The sequence below is a fragment of the Schistocerca gregaria genome, chromosome 5 (assembly GCF_023897955.1).
Source record: "Schistocerca gregaria isolate iqSchGreg1 chromosome 5, iqSchGreg1.2, whole genome shotgun sequence".
Classification (NCBI taxonomy): domain Eukaryota; kingdom Metazoa; phylum Arthropoda; class Insecta; order Orthoptera; family Acrididae; genus Schistocerca; species Schistocerca gregaria.
Window position 1 is genome coordinate 574,266,305 of NC_064924.1, and position 12,973 is coordinate 574,279,277.

General features: G+C 49.8%; 21 non-coding genes across 21 annotated transcripts; all 21 read left to right on the top strand.

The window, feature by feature from the left end:
• The first annotated feature begins 343 nt into the window (after window positions 1-343).
• Trnat-cgu (transfer RNA threonine (anticodon CGU)) lies at window positions 344-416 on the top strand. The gene has a single exon. It is a non-coding gene; the product is annotated as a tRNA-Thr (tRNA).
• A 318-nt stretch (window positions 417-734) lies between these two features.
• Trnan-guu (transfer RNA asparagine (anticodon GUU)) lies at window positions 735-808 on the top strand. Its single transcript has one exon. It is a non-coding gene; the product is annotated as a tRNA-Asn (tRNA).
• Window positions 809-1,497: 689 nt separating this feature from the next.
• Window positions 1,498-1,569, top strand: Trnat-cgu (transfer RNA threonine (anticodon CGU)). Its single transcript has one exon. It is a non-coding gene; the product is annotated as a tRNA-Thr (tRNA).
• Window positions 1,570-2,642: 1,073 nt separating this feature from the next.
• On the top strand, window positions 2,643-2,715 carry Trnat-cgu (transfer RNA threonine (anticodon CGU)). The gene has a single exon. It is a non-coding gene; the product is annotated as a tRNA-Thr (tRNA).
• A 318-nt stretch (window positions 2,716-3,033) lies between these two features.
• On the top strand, window positions 3,034-3,107 carry Trnan-guu (transfer RNA asparagine (anticodon GUU)). Its single transcript has one exon. It is a non-coding gene; the product is annotated as a tRNA-Asn (tRNA).
• Window positions 3,108-3,796: 689 nt separating this feature from the next.
• Trnat-cgu (transfer RNA threonine (anticodon CGU)) lies at window positions 3,797-3,869 on the top strand. The gene has a single exon. It is a non-coding gene; the product is annotated as a tRNA-Thr (tRNA).
• Window positions 3,870-4,187: 318 nt separating this feature from the next.
• Window positions 4,188-4,261, top strand: Trnan-guu (transfer RNA asparagine (anticodon GUU)). The gene has a single exon. It is a non-coding gene; the product is annotated as a tRNA-Asn (tRNA).
• Window positions 4,262-4,950: 689 nt separating this feature from the next.
• Window positions 4,951-5,022, top strand: Trnas-cga (transfer RNA serine (anticodon CGA)). The gene has a single exon. It is a non-coding gene; the product is annotated as a tRNA-Ser (tRNA).
• Window positions 5,023-5,340: 318 nt separating this feature from the next.
• Window positions 5,341-5,414, top strand: Trnan-guu (transfer RNA asparagine (anticodon GUU)). Its single transcript has one exon. It is a non-coding gene; the product is annotated as a tRNA-Asn (tRNA).
• Window positions 5,415-6,103: 689 nt separating this feature from the next.
• Window positions 6,104-6,176, top strand: Trnat-cgu (transfer RNA threonine (anticodon CGU)). Its single transcript has one exon. It is a non-coding gene; the product is annotated as a tRNA-Thr (tRNA).
• A 318-nt stretch (window positions 6,177-6,494) lies between these two features.
• Trnan-guu (transfer RNA asparagine (anticodon GUU)) lies at window positions 6,495-6,568 on the top strand. Its single transcript has one exon. It is a non-coding gene; the product is annotated as a tRNA-Asn (tRNA).
• A 689-nt stretch (window positions 6,569-7,257) lies between these two features.
• Trnat-cgu (transfer RNA threonine (anticodon CGU)) lies at window positions 7,258-7,330 on the top strand. The gene has a single exon. It is a non-coding gene; the product is annotated as a tRNA-Thr (tRNA).
• Window positions 7,331-7,648: 318 nt separating this feature from the next.
• On the top strand, window positions 7,649-7,722 carry Trnan-guu (transfer RNA asparagine (anticodon GUU)). The gene has a single exon. It is a non-coding gene; the product is annotated as a tRNA-Asn (tRNA).
• Window positions 7,723-8,411: 689 nt separating this feature from the next.
• On the top strand, window positions 8,412-8,484 carry Trnat-cgu (transfer RNA threonine (anticodon CGU)). Its single transcript has one exon. It is a non-coding gene; the product is annotated as a tRNA-Thr (tRNA).
• A 318-nt stretch (window positions 8,485-8,802) lies between these two features.
• Window positions 8,803-8,876, top strand: Trnan-guu (transfer RNA asparagine (anticodon GUU)). Its single transcript has one exon. It is a non-coding gene; the product is annotated as a tRNA-Asn (tRNA).
• A 689-nt stretch (window positions 8,877-9,565) lies between these two features.
• Trnat-cgu (transfer RNA threonine (anticodon CGU)) lies at window positions 9,566-9,638 on the top strand. Its single transcript has one exon. It is a non-coding gene; the product is annotated as a tRNA-Thr (tRNA).
• Window positions 9,639-9,956: 318 nt separating this feature from the next.
• Window positions 9,957-10,030, top strand: Trnan-guu (transfer RNA asparagine (anticodon GUU)). The gene has a single exon. It is a non-coding gene; the product is annotated as a tRNA-Asn (tRNA).
• Window positions 10,031-10,719: 689 nt separating this feature from the next.
• Trnat-cgu (transfer RNA threonine (anticodon CGU)) lies at window positions 10,720-10,792 on the top strand. The gene has a single exon. It is a non-coding gene; the product is annotated as a tRNA-Thr (tRNA).
• A 318-nt stretch (window positions 10,793-11,110) lies between these two features.
• On the top strand, window positions 11,111-11,184 carry Trnan-guu (transfer RNA asparagine (anticodon GUU)). The gene has a single exon. It is a non-coding gene; the product is annotated as a tRNA-Asn (tRNA).
• A 689-nt stretch (window positions 11,185-11,873) lies between these two features.
• On the top strand, window positions 11,874-11,946 carry Trnat-cgu (transfer RNA threonine (anticodon CGU)). Its single transcript has one exon. It is a non-coding gene; the product is annotated as a tRNA-Thr (tRNA).
• Window positions 11,947-12,264: 318 nt separating this feature from the next.
• Window positions 12,265-12,338, top strand: Trnan-guu (transfer RNA asparagine (anticodon GUU)). The gene has a single exon. It is a non-coding gene; the product is annotated as a tRNA-Asn (tRNA).
• Window positions 12,339-12,973: the final 635 nt, after the last annotated feature.

Here is a 12,973-nt window from a genome sequence, read left to right on the forward strand (position 1 = left end):
GAGCGACGTGCGGTCGCCTTACATGAAGCCCCATGGGCAACGCCAGTGCCACTGTGAACAACAGCAAACTGTAGCCAGAGAGTGGAGCCGAAAGGCGCATTTCGCAGTCGAGCCACGTTATCCCACAAGCTGTGCACTAGGACAAGAAATTGCAGACCGCAAACCTTTGGTGGCCTGACGGTCGTCGCCGATCGTAAGGGCGAAACACTCGAGAGATTTGGAGAACGGCAATGTGGACACTCCCAACAGCAGCAGTGCGCCAAATCAATTATCTGGTCGAGGGCTGCAAGATTCAGTGTGATGAAGTGAGAATTCGGGGATAGCCCGCAAATTTAAGGCTGCCGCCTTCTTAGCTCAGTGGTAGAGCGCTGGTCTCGTAAAACCAGGGGTCGTGAGTTCGAACCTCACAGAAGGCATCCATTTTTTTAACTTTCCTGCAATGTGCGGAGCTACCTCGAGCAATATCTATCACATGGCAGTACACTGAATGAAAGGGATGTTCTACAACCTATGACAAGTATTCTACTGGCCTAGGAGGTTTTCTGAATGCATAGGCAGAACAGTGGTTTGTACGCATTTTGTAGTATAATGTCATTCGTTTATGAGCGTCGCTACAGTGTGCATGCACGTTAACCATGTGAAGGGGCATAAGCAGATGCTACCATTCTGCGAGATTCCTGCAGAATGTGTACGAATTGCGTTGATATAGATTGCACAAGTGAGCCAAAGTCGACGCCTCCGTGGCGCAATCGGCTGGCGCGTTCGGCTGTTAACCAAAAGGTTGGTGGTTCGAGCCCACCTGGGGGCGAAATCGTTTTATCCGTCACCGAGGTGAGGACATACATCAACTTTGTTAGAGATACACAGCTAGTGTGGCAATTTGGCTGCGAAGGAGTGATGCCACAGATGCTTATACACATTCAGGCAGGTGGCACAGTAGGTAAAAACATGGCCCTACACAGACGTTCTACTGTTTTCCTATTTATTCACCATGTGTGACACTGCAGTGGAGCGACGCCCACTACAAAAGACGTTTTATTTACATTCAATTTCAGCGTATGCGTCGCGAGTGCCATATGACAGGGCCTGTCTCTCGATGTCGATTTGTATTTTGTGTCTCTTAAGTGTCGGTCTGCAGTAGGCCGCTGTTGGCCGAGCGACGTGCGGTCGCCTTACATGAAGCCCCATGGGCAACGCCAGTGCCACTGTGAACAACAGCAAACTGTAGCCAGAGAGTGGAGCCGAAAGGCGCATTTCGCAGTCGAGCCACGTTATCCCACAAGCTGTGCACTAGGACAAGAAATTGCAGACCGCAAACTTTTGGTGGCCTGACGGTCGTCGCCGATCGTAAGGGCGAAACAGTCGAGAGATTTGGAGAACGGCAATGTGGACGCTCCCAGCAGCAGCAGTGCGCCAAATCAATTATCTGGTCGAGGGCTGCAAGATTCAGTGTGATGAAGTGAGAATTCGGGGATAGCTCGCACATTCAAAGCTGCCGCCTTATGAGCTCAGTGGTAGAGCACTGGTCTCGTAAACCAGGAGTCGTGAGTTCGAACCTCACAGAAGGCATCCATTTTTTTTAACTTTCCTGCAACGTGCGGAGCTACCTCGAGCAATATCTATCACATGGCAGTACACTGAATGAAAGGGATGTTCTACAACCTATGACAAGTATTCTACTGGCCTAGGAGGTTTTCTGAATGCATAGGCAGAACAGTGGTTTGTATGCATTTTGTAGTATAATGTCATTCGTTTATGAGCGTCGCTACAGTGTGCATGCACGTTAACCATGTGAAGGGGCATAAGCAGATGCTACCATTCTGCGAGATTCCTGCAGAATGTGTACGAATTGCGTTGATATAGATTGCACAAGTGAGCCAAAGTCGACGCCTCCGTGGCGCAATCGGCTGGCGCGTTCGGCTGTTAACCAAAAGGTTGGTTAACCTGGGGGCGAAATCGTTTTATCCGTCACCGAGGTGAGGACATACATCAACTTTGTTAGAGATACACAGCTAGTGTGGCAATTTGGCTGCGAAGGAGTGATGCCACAGATGCTTATACACATTCAGGCAGGTGGCACAGTAGGTAAAAACATGGCCCTACACAGACGTTCTACTGTTTTCCTATTTATTCACCATGTGTGACACTGCAGTGGAGCGACGCCCACTACAAAAGACGTTTTATTTACATTCAATTTCAGCGTATGCGTCGCGAGTGCCATATGACAGGGCCTGTCTCTCGATGTCGATTTGTATTTTGTGTCTCTTAAGTGTCGGTCTGCAGTAGGCCGCTGTTGGCCGAGCGACGTGCGGTCGCCTTACATGAAGCCCCATGGGCAACGCCAGTGCCACTGTGAACAACAGCAAACTGTAGCCAGAGAGTGGAGCCGAAAGGCGCATTTCGCAGTCGAGCCACGTTATCCCACAAGCTGTGCACTAGGACAAGAAATTGCAGACCGCAAACTTTTGGTGGCCTGACGGTCGTCGCCGATCGTAAGGGCGAAACACTCGAGAGATTTGGAGAACGGCAATGTGGACACTCCCAGCAGCAGCAGTGCGCCAAATCAATTATCTGGTCGAGGGCTGCAAGATTCAGTGTGATGAACTGAGAATTCGGGGATAGCCCGCAAAGTCAAGGCTGCCGCCTTCTTAGCTCAGTGGTAGAGCACTGGTCTCGTAAAACAAGGGGTCGTGAGTTCGAACCTCACAGAAGGCATCCATTTTTTTAACTTTCCTGCAACGTGCGGAGCTACCTCGAGCAATATCTATCACATGGCAGTACACTGAATGAAAGGGATGTTCTACAACCTATGACAAGTATTCTACTGGCCTAGGAGGTTTTCTGAATGCATAGGCAGAACAGTGGTTTGTACGCATTTTGTAGTATAATGTCATTCGTTTATGAGCGTCGCTACAGTGTGCATGCACGTTAACCATGTGAAGGGGCATAAGCAGATGCTACCATTCTGCGAGATTCCTGCAGAATGTGTACGAATTGCGTTGATATAGATTGCACAAGTGAGCCAAAGTCGACGCCTCCGTGGCGCAATCGGCTAGCGCGTTCGGCTGTTAACCAAAAGGTTGGTGGTTCGAGCCCACCGGGGGGCGAAATCGTTTTATCCGTCACCGAGGTGAGGACATACATCAACTTTGTTAGAGATACACAGCTAGTGTGGCAATTTGGCTGCGAAGGAGTGATGCCACAGATGCTTATACACATTCAGGCAGGTGGCACAGTAGGTAAAAACATGGCCCTACACAGACGTTCTACTGTTTTCCTATTTATTCACCATGTGTGACACTGCAGTGGAGCGACGCCCACTACAAAAGACGTTTTATTTACATTCAATTTCAGCGTATGCGTCGCGAGTGCCATATGACAGGGCCTGTCTCTCGATGTCGATTTGTATTTTGTGTCTCTTAAGTGTCGGTCTGCAGTAGGCCGCTGTTGGCCGAGCGACGTGCGGTCGCCTTACATGAAGCCCCATGGGCAACGCCAGTGCCACTGTGAACAACAGCAAACTGTAGCCAGAGAGTGGAGCCGAAAGGCGCATTTCGCAGTCGAGCCACGTTATCCCACAAGCTGTGCACTAGGACAAGAAATTGCAGACCGCAAACTTTTGGTGTCCTGACGGTCGTCGCCGATCGTAAGGGCGAAACAGTCGAGAGATTTGGAGAACGGCAATGTGGACACTCCCAGCAGCAGCAGTGCGCCAAATCAATTATCTGGTCGAGGGCTGCAAGATTCAGTGTAATGAAGTGAGAATTCGGGGATAGCCCGCAAATTCAAAACTGCCGCCTTCTTAGCTCAGTGGTAGAGCACTGGTCTCGTAAAACCAGGGGTCGTGAGTTCGAACCTCACAGAAGGCATCCATTTTTTTAACTTTCCTGCAATGTGCGGAGCTACCTCGAGCAATATCTATCACATGGCAGTACACTGAATGAAAGGGATGTTCTACAACCTATGACAAGTATTCTACTGGCCTAGGAGGTTTTCTGAATGCATAGGCAGAACAGTGGTTTGTACGCATTTTGTAGTATAATGTCATTCGTTTATGAGCGTCGCTACAGTGTGCATGCACGTTAACCATGTGAAGGGGCATAAGCAGATGCTACCATTCTGCGAGATTCCTGCAGAATGTGTACGAATTGCGTTGATATAGATTGCACAAGTGAGCCAAAGTCGACGCCTCCGTGGCGCAATCGGCTGGCGCGTTCGGCTGTTAACCAAAAGGTTGGTGGTTCGAGCCCACCTGGGGGCGAAATCGTTTTATCCGTCACCGAGGTGAGGACATACATCAACTTTGTTAGAGATACACAGCTAGTGTGGCAATTTGGCTGCGAAGGAGTGATGCCACAGATGCTTATACACATTCAGGCAGGTGGCACAGTAGGTAAAAACATGGCCCTACACAGACGTTCTACTGTTTTCCTATTTATTCACCATGTGTGACACTGCAGTGGAGCGACGCCCACTACAAAAGACGTTTTATTTACATTCAATTTCAGCGTATGTGTCGCGAGTGCCATATGACAGGGCCTGTCTCTCGATGTCGATTTGTATTTTGTGTCTCTTAAGTGTCGGTCTGCAGTAGGCCGCTGTTGGCCGAGCGACGTGCGGTCGCCTTACATGAAGCCCCATGGGCAACGCCAGTGCCACTGTGAACAACAGCAAACTGTAGCCAGAGAGTGGAGCCGAAAGGCGCATTTCGCAGTCGAGCCACGTTATCCCACAAGCTGTGCACTAGGACAAGAAATTGCAGACCGCAAACTTTTGGTGGCCTGACGGTCGTCGCCGATCGTAAGGGCGAAACACTCGAGAGATTTGGAGAACGGCAATGTGGACACTCCCAGCAGCAGCAGTGCGCCAAATCAATTATCTGGTCGAGGGCTGCAAGATTCAGTGTGATGAAGTGAGAATTCGGGGATAGCCCGCAAATTCAAGGCTGCCGCCTTCTTAGCTCAGCGGTAGAGCAGTAGTCTCGAAAACCAGCGGTCGTGAGTTCGAACCTCACAGAAGGCATCCATTTTTTTAACTTTCCTGCAACGTGCGGAGCTACCTCGAGCAATATCTATCACATGGCAGTACACTGAATGAAAGGGATGTTCTACAACCTATGACAAGTATTCTACTGGCCTAGGAGGTTTTCTGAATGCATAGGCAGAACAGTGGTTTGTACGCATTTTGTAGTATAATGTCATTCGTTTATGAGCGTCGCTACAGTGTGCATGCACGTTAACCATGTGAAGGGGCATAAGCAGATGCTACCATTCTGCGAGATTCCTGCAGAATGTGTACGAATTGCGTTGATATAGATTGCACAAGTGAGCCAAAGTCGACGCCTCCGTGGCGCAATCGGCTAGCGCGTTCGGCTGTTAACCAAAAGGTTGGTGGTTCGAGCCCACCGGGGGGCGAAATCGTTTTATCCGTCACCGAGGTGAGGACATACATCAACTTTGTTAGAGATACACAGCTAGTGTGGCAATTTGGCTGCGAAGGAGTGATGCCACAGATGCTTATACACATTCAGGCAGGTGGCACAGTAGGTAAAAACATGGCCCTACACAGACGTTCTACTGTTTTCCTATTTATTCACCATGTGTGACACTGCAGTGGAGCGACGCCCACTACAAAAGACGTTTTATTTACATTCAATTTCAGCGTATGCGTCGCGAGTGCCATATGACAGGGCCTGTCTCTCGATGTCGATTTGTATTTTGTGTCTCTTAAGTGTCGGTCTGCAGTAGGCCGCTGTTGGCCGAGCGACGTGCGGTCGCCTTACATGAAGCCCCATGGGCAACGCCAGTGCCACTGTGAACAACAGCAAACTGTAGCCAGAGAGTGGAGCCGAAAGGCGCATTTCGCAGTCGAGCCACGTTATCCCACAAGCTGTGCACTAGGACAAGAAATTGCAGACCGCAAACTTTTGGTGTCCTGACGGTCGTCGCCGATCGTAAGGGCGAAACAGTCGAGAGATTTGGAGAACGGCAATGTGGACACTCCCAGCAGCAGCAGTGCGCCAAATCAATTATCTGGTCGAGGGCTGCAAGATTCAGTGTAATGAAGTGAGAATTCGGGGATAGCCCGCAAATTCAAAACTGCCGCCTTCTTAGCTCAGTGGTAGAGCACTGGTCTCGTAAAACCAGGGGTCGTGAGTTCGAACCTCACAGAAGGCATCCATTTTTTTAACTTTCCTGCAATGTGCGGAGCTACCTCGAGCAATATCTATCACATGGCAGTACACTGAATGAAAGGGATGTTCTACAACCTATGACAAGTATTCTACTGGCCTAGGAGGTTTTCTGAATGCATAGGCAGAACAGTGGTTTGTACGCATTTTGTAGTATAATGTCATTCGTTTATGAGCGTCGCTACAGTGTGCATGCACGTTAACCATGTGAAGGGGCATAAGCAGATGCTACCATTCTGCGAGATTCCTGCAGAATGTGTACGAATTGCGTTGATATAGATTGCACAAGTGAGCCAAAGTCGACGCCTCCGTGGCGCAATCGGCTGGCGCGTTCGGCTGTTAACCAAAAGGTTGGTGGTTCGAGCCCACCTGGGGGCGAAATCGTTTTATCCGTCACCGAGGTGAGGACATACATCAACTTTGTTAGAGATACACAGCTAGTGTGGCAATTTGGCTGCGAAGGAGTGATGCCACAGATGCTTATACACATTCAGGCAGGTGGCACAGTAGGTAAAAACATGGCCCTACACAGACGTTCTACTGTTTTCCTATTTATTCACCATGTGTGACACTGCAGTGGAGCGACGCCCACTACAAAAGACGTTTTATTTACATTCAATTTCAGCGTATGTGTCGCGAGTGCCATATGACAGGGCCTGTCTCTCGATGTCGATTTGTATTTTGTGTCTCTTAAGTGTCGGTCTGCAGTAGGCCGCTGTTGGCCGAGCGACGTGCGGTCGCCTTACATGAAGCCCCATGGGCAACGCCAGTGCCACTGTGAACAACAGCAAACTGTAGCCAGAGAGTGGAGCCGAAAGGCGCATTTCGCAGTCGAGCCACGTTATCCCACAAGCTGTGCACTAGGACAAGAAATTGCAGACCGCAAACTTTTGGTGGCCTGACGGTCGTCGCCGATCGTAAGGGCGAAACACTCGAGAGATTTGGAGAACGGCAATGTGGACACTCCCAGCAGCAGCAGTGCGCCAAATCAATTATCTGGTCGAGGGCTGCAAGATTCAGTGTGATGAAGTGAGAATTCGGGGATAGCCCGCAAATTCAAGGCTGCCGCCTTCTTAGCTCAGCGGTAGAGCAGTAGTCTCGTAAAACCAGCGGTCGTGAGTTCGAACCTCACAGAAGGCATCCATTTTTTTAACTTTCCTGCAACGTGCGGAGCTACCTCGAGCAATATCTATCACATGGCAGTACACTGAATGAAAGGGATGTTCTACAACCTATGACAAGTATTCTACTGGCCTAGGAGGTTTTCTGAATGCATAGGCAGAACAGTGGTTTGTACGCATTTTGTAGTATAATGTCATTCGTTTATGAGCGTCGCTACAGTGTGCATGCACGTTAACCATGTGAAGGGGCATAAGCAGATGCTACCATTCTGCGAGATTCCTGCAGAATGTGTACGAATTGCGTTGATATAGATTGCACAAGTGAGCCAAAGTCGACGCCTCCGTGGCGCAATCGGCTAGCGCGTTCGGCTGTTAACCAAAAGGTTGGTGGTTCGAGCCCACCGGGGGGCGAAATCGTTTTATCCGTCACCGAGGTGAGGACATACATCAACTTTGTTAGAGATACACAGCTAGTGTGGCAATTTGGCTGCGAAGGAGTGATGCCACAGATGCTTATACACATTCAGGCAGGTGGCACAGTAGGTAAAAACATGGCCCTACACAGACGTTCTACTGTTTTCCTATTTATTCACCATGTGTGACACTGCAGTGGAGCGACGCCCACTACAAAAGACGTTTTATTTACATTCAATTTCAGCGTATGCGTCGCGAGTGCCATATGACAGGGCCTGTCTCTCGATGTCGATTTGTATTTTGTGTCTCTTAAGTGTCGGTCTGCAGTAGGCCGCTGTTGGCCGAGCGACGTGCGGTCGCCTTACATGAAGCCCCATGGGCAACGCCAGTGCCACTGTGAACAACAGCAAACTGTAGCCAGAGAGTGGAGCCGAAAGGCGCATTTCGCAGTCGAGCCACGTTATCCCACAAGCTGTGCACTAGGACAAGAAATTGCAGACCGCAAACTTTTGGTGTCCTGACGGTCGTCGCCGATCGTAAGGGCGAAACAGTCGAGAGATTTGGAGAACGGCAATGTGGACACTCCCAGCAGCAGCAGTGCGCCAAATCAATTATCTGGTCGAGGGCTGCAAGATTCAGTGTAATGAAGTGAGAATTCGGGGATAGCCCGCAAATTCAAAACTGCCGCCTTCTTAGCTCAGTGGTAGAGCACTGGTCTCGTAAAACCAGGGGTCGTGAGTTCGAACCTCACAGAAGGCATCCATTTTTTTAACTTTCCTGCAATGTGCGGAGCTACCTCGAGCAATATCTATCACATGGCAGTACACTGAATGAAAGGGATGTTCTACAACCTATGACAAGTATTCTACTGGCCTAGGAGGTTTTCTGAATGCATAGGCAGAACAGTGGTTTGTACGCATTTTGTAGTATAATGTCATTCGTTTATGAGCGTCGCTACAGTGTGCATGCACGTTAACCATGTGAAGGGGCATAAGCAGATGCTACCATTCTGCGAGATTCCTGCAGAATGTGTACGAATTGCGTTGATATAGATTGCACAAGTGAGCCAAAGTCGACGCCTCCGTGGCGCAATCGGCTGGCGCGTTCGGCTGTTAACCAAAAGGTTGGTGGTTCGAGCCCACCTGGGGGCGAAATCGTTTTATCCGTCACCGAGGTGAGGACATACATCAACTTTGTTAGAGATACACAGCTAGTGTGGCAATTTGGCTGCGAAGGAGTGATGCCACAGATGCTTATACACATTCAGGCAGGTGGCACAGTAGGTAAAAACATGGCCCTACACAGACGTTCTACTGTTTTCCTATTTATTCACCATGTGTGACACTGCAGTGGAGCGACGCCCACTACAAAAGACGTTTTATTTACATTCAATTTCAGCGTATGTGTCGCGAGTGCCATATGACAGGGCCTGTCTCTCGATGTCGATTTGTATTTTGTGTCTCTTAAGTGTCGGTCTGCAGTAGGCCGCTGTTGGCCGAGCGACGTGCGGTCGCCTTACATGAAGCCCCATGGGCAACGCCAGTGCCACTGTGAACAACAGCAAACTGTAGCCAGAGAGTGGAGCCGAAAGGCGCATTTCGCAGTCGAGCCACGTTATCCCACAAGCTGTGCACTAGGACAAGAAATTGCAGACCGCAAACTTTTGGTGGCCTGACGGTCGTCGCCGATCGTAAGGGCGAAACACTCGAGAGATTTGGAGAACGGCAATGTGGACACTCCCAGCAGCAGCAGTGCGCCAAATCAATTATCTGGTCGAGGGCTGCAAGATTCAGTGTGATGAAGTGAGAATTCGGGGATAGCCCGCAAATTCAAGGCTGCCGCCTTCTTAGCTCAGCGGTAGAGCAGTAGTCTCGTAAAACCAGCGGTCGTGAGTTCGAACCTCACAGAAGGCATCCATTTTTTTAACTTTCCTGCAACGTGCGGAGCTACCTCGAGCAATATCTATCACATGGCAGTACACTGAATGAAAGGGATGTTCTACAACCTATGACAAGTATTCTACTGGCCTAGGAGGTTTTCTGAATGCATAGGCAGAACAGTGGTTTGTACGCATTTTGTAGTATAATGTCATTCGTTTATGAGCGTCGCTACAGTGTGCATGCACGTTAACCATGTGAAGGGGCATAAGCAGATGCTACCATTCTGCGAGATTCCTGCAGAATGTGTACGAATTGCGTTGATATAGATTGCACAAGTGAGACAAAGTCGACGCCTCCGTGGCGCAATCGGCTGGCGCGTTCGGCTGTTAACCAAAAGGTTGGTGGTTCGAGCCCACCTGGGGGCGAAATCGTTTTATCCGTCACCGAGGTGAGGACATACATCAACTTTGTTAGAGATACACAGCTAGTGTGGCAATTTGGCTGCGAAGGAGTGATGCCACAGATGCTTATACACATTCAGGCAGGTGGCACAGTAGGTAAAAACATGGCCCTACACAGACGTTCTACTGTTTTCCTATTTATTCACCATGTGTGACACTGCAGTGGAGCGACGCCCACTACAAAAGACGTTTTATTTACATTCAATTTCAGCGTATGCGTCGCGAGTGCCATATGACAGGGCCTGTCTCTCGATGTCGATTTGTATTTTGTGTCTCTTAAGTGTCGGTCTGCAGTAGGCCGCTGTTGGCCGAGCGACGTGCGGTCGCCTTACATGAAGCCCCATGGGCAACGCCAGTGCCACTGTGAACAACAGCAAACTGTAGCCAGAGAGTGGAGCCGAAAGGCGCATTTCGCAGTCGAGCCACGTTATCCCACAAGCTGTGCACTAGGACAAGAAATTGCAGACCGCAAACTTTTGGTGGCCTGACGGTCGTCGCCGATCGTAAGGGCGAAACACTCGAGAGATTTGGAGAACGGCAATGTGGACACTCCCAGCAGCAGCAGTGCGCCAAATCAATTATCTGGTCGAGGGCTGCAAGATTCAGTGTGATGAAGTGAGAATTCGGGGATAGCCCGCAAATTCAAGGCTGCCGCCTTCTTAGCTCAGTGGTAGAGCACTGGTCTCGTAAAACCAGGGGTCGTGAGTTCGAACCTCACAGAAGGCATCCATTTTTTTAACTTTCCTGCAACGTGCGGAGCTACCTCGAGCAATATCTATCACATGGCAGTACACTGAATGAAAGGGATGTTCTACAACCTATGACAAGTATTCTACTGGCCTAGGAGGTTTTCTGAATGCATAGGCAGAACAGTGGTTTGTACGCATTTTGTAGTATAATGTCATTCGTTTATGAGCGTCGCTACAGTGTGCATGCACGTTAACCATGTGAAGGGGCATAAGCAGATGCTACCATTCTGCGAGATTCCTGCAGAATGTGTACGAATTGCGTTGATATAGATTGCACAAGTGAGCCAAAGTCGACGCCTCCGTGGCGCAATCGGCTAGCGCGTTCGGCTGTTAACCAAAAGGTTGGTGGTTCGAGCCCACTGGGGGGCGAAATCGTTTTATCCGTCACCGAGGTGAGGACATACATCAACTTTCTTAGAGATACACAGCTAGTGTGGCAATTTGGCTGCGAAGGAGTGATGCCACAGATGCTTATACACATTCAGGCAGGTGGCACAGTAGGTAAAAACATGGCCCTACACAGACGTTCTACTGTTTTCCTATTTATTCACCATGTGTGACACTGCAGTGGAGCGACGCCCACTACAAAAGACGTTTTATTTACATTCAATTTCAGCGTATGCGTCGCGAGTGCCATATGACAGGGCCTGTCTCTCGATGTCGATTTGTATTTTGTGTCTCTTAAGTGTCGGTCTGCAGTAGGCCGCTGTTGGCCGAGCGACGTGCGGTCGCCTTACATGAAGCCCCATGGGCAACGCCAGTGCCACTGTGAACAACAGCAAACTGTAGCCAGAGAGTGGAGCCGAAAGGCGCATTTCGCAGTCGAGCCACGTTATCCCACAAGCTGTGCACTAGGACAAGAAATTGCAGACCGCAAACTTTTGGTGGCCTGACGGTCGTCGCCGATCGTAAGGGCGAAACACTCGAGAGATTTGGAGAACGGCAATGTGGACACTCCCAGCAGCAGCAGTGCGCCAAATCAATTATCTGGTCGAGGGCTGCAAGATTCAGTGTGATGAAGTGAGAATTCGGGGATAGCCCGCAAATTCAAGGCTGCCGCCTTCTTAGCTCAGTGGTAGAGCACTGGTCTCGTAAAACCAGGGGTCGTGAGTTCGAACCTCACAGAAGGCATCCATTTTTTTAACTTTCCTGCAACGTGCGGAGCTACCTCGAGCAATATCTATCACATGGCAGTACACTGAATGAAAGGGATGTTCTACAACCTATGACAAGTATTCTACTGGCCTAGGAGGTTTTCTGAATGCATAGGCAGAACAGTGGTTTGTACGCATTTTGTAGTATAATGTCATTCGTTTATGAGCGTCGCTACCGTGTGCATGCACGTTAACCATGTGAAGGGGCATAAGCAGATGCTACCATTCTGCGAGATTCCTGCAGAATGTGTACGAATTGCGTTGATATAGATTGCACAAGTGAGCCAAAGTCGACGCCTCCGTGGCGCAATCGGCTAGCGCGTTCGGCTGTTAACCAAAAGGTTGGTGGTTCGAGCCCACCGGGGGGCGAAATCGTTTTATCCGTCACCGAGGTGAGGACATACATCAACTTTCTTAGAGATACACAGCTAGTGTGGCAATTTGGCTGCGAAGGAGTGATGCCACAGATGCTTATACACATTCAGGCAGGTGGCACAGTAGGTAAAAACATGGCCCTACACAGACGTTCTACTGTTTTCCTATTTATTCACCATGTGTGACACTGCAGTGGAGCGACGCCCACTACAAAAGACGTTTTATTTACATTCAATTTCAGCGTATGCGTCGCGAGTGCCATATGACAGGGCCTGTCTCTCGATGTCGATTTGTATTTTGTGTCTCTTAAGTGTCGGTCTGCAGTAGGCCGCTGTTGGCCGAGCGACGTGCGGTCGCCTTACATGAAGCCCCATGGGCAACGCCAGTGCCACTGTGAACAACAGCAAACTGTAGCCAGAGAGTGGAGCCGAAAGGCGCATTTCGCAGTCGAGCCACGTTATCCCACAAGCTGTGCACTAGGACAAGAAATTGCAGACCGCAAACTTTTGGTGGCCTGACGGTCGTCGCCGATCGTAAGGGCGAAACACTCGAGAGATTTGGAGAACGGCAATGTGGACACTCCCAGCAGCAGCAGTGCGCCAAATCAATTATCTGGTCGAGGGCTGCAA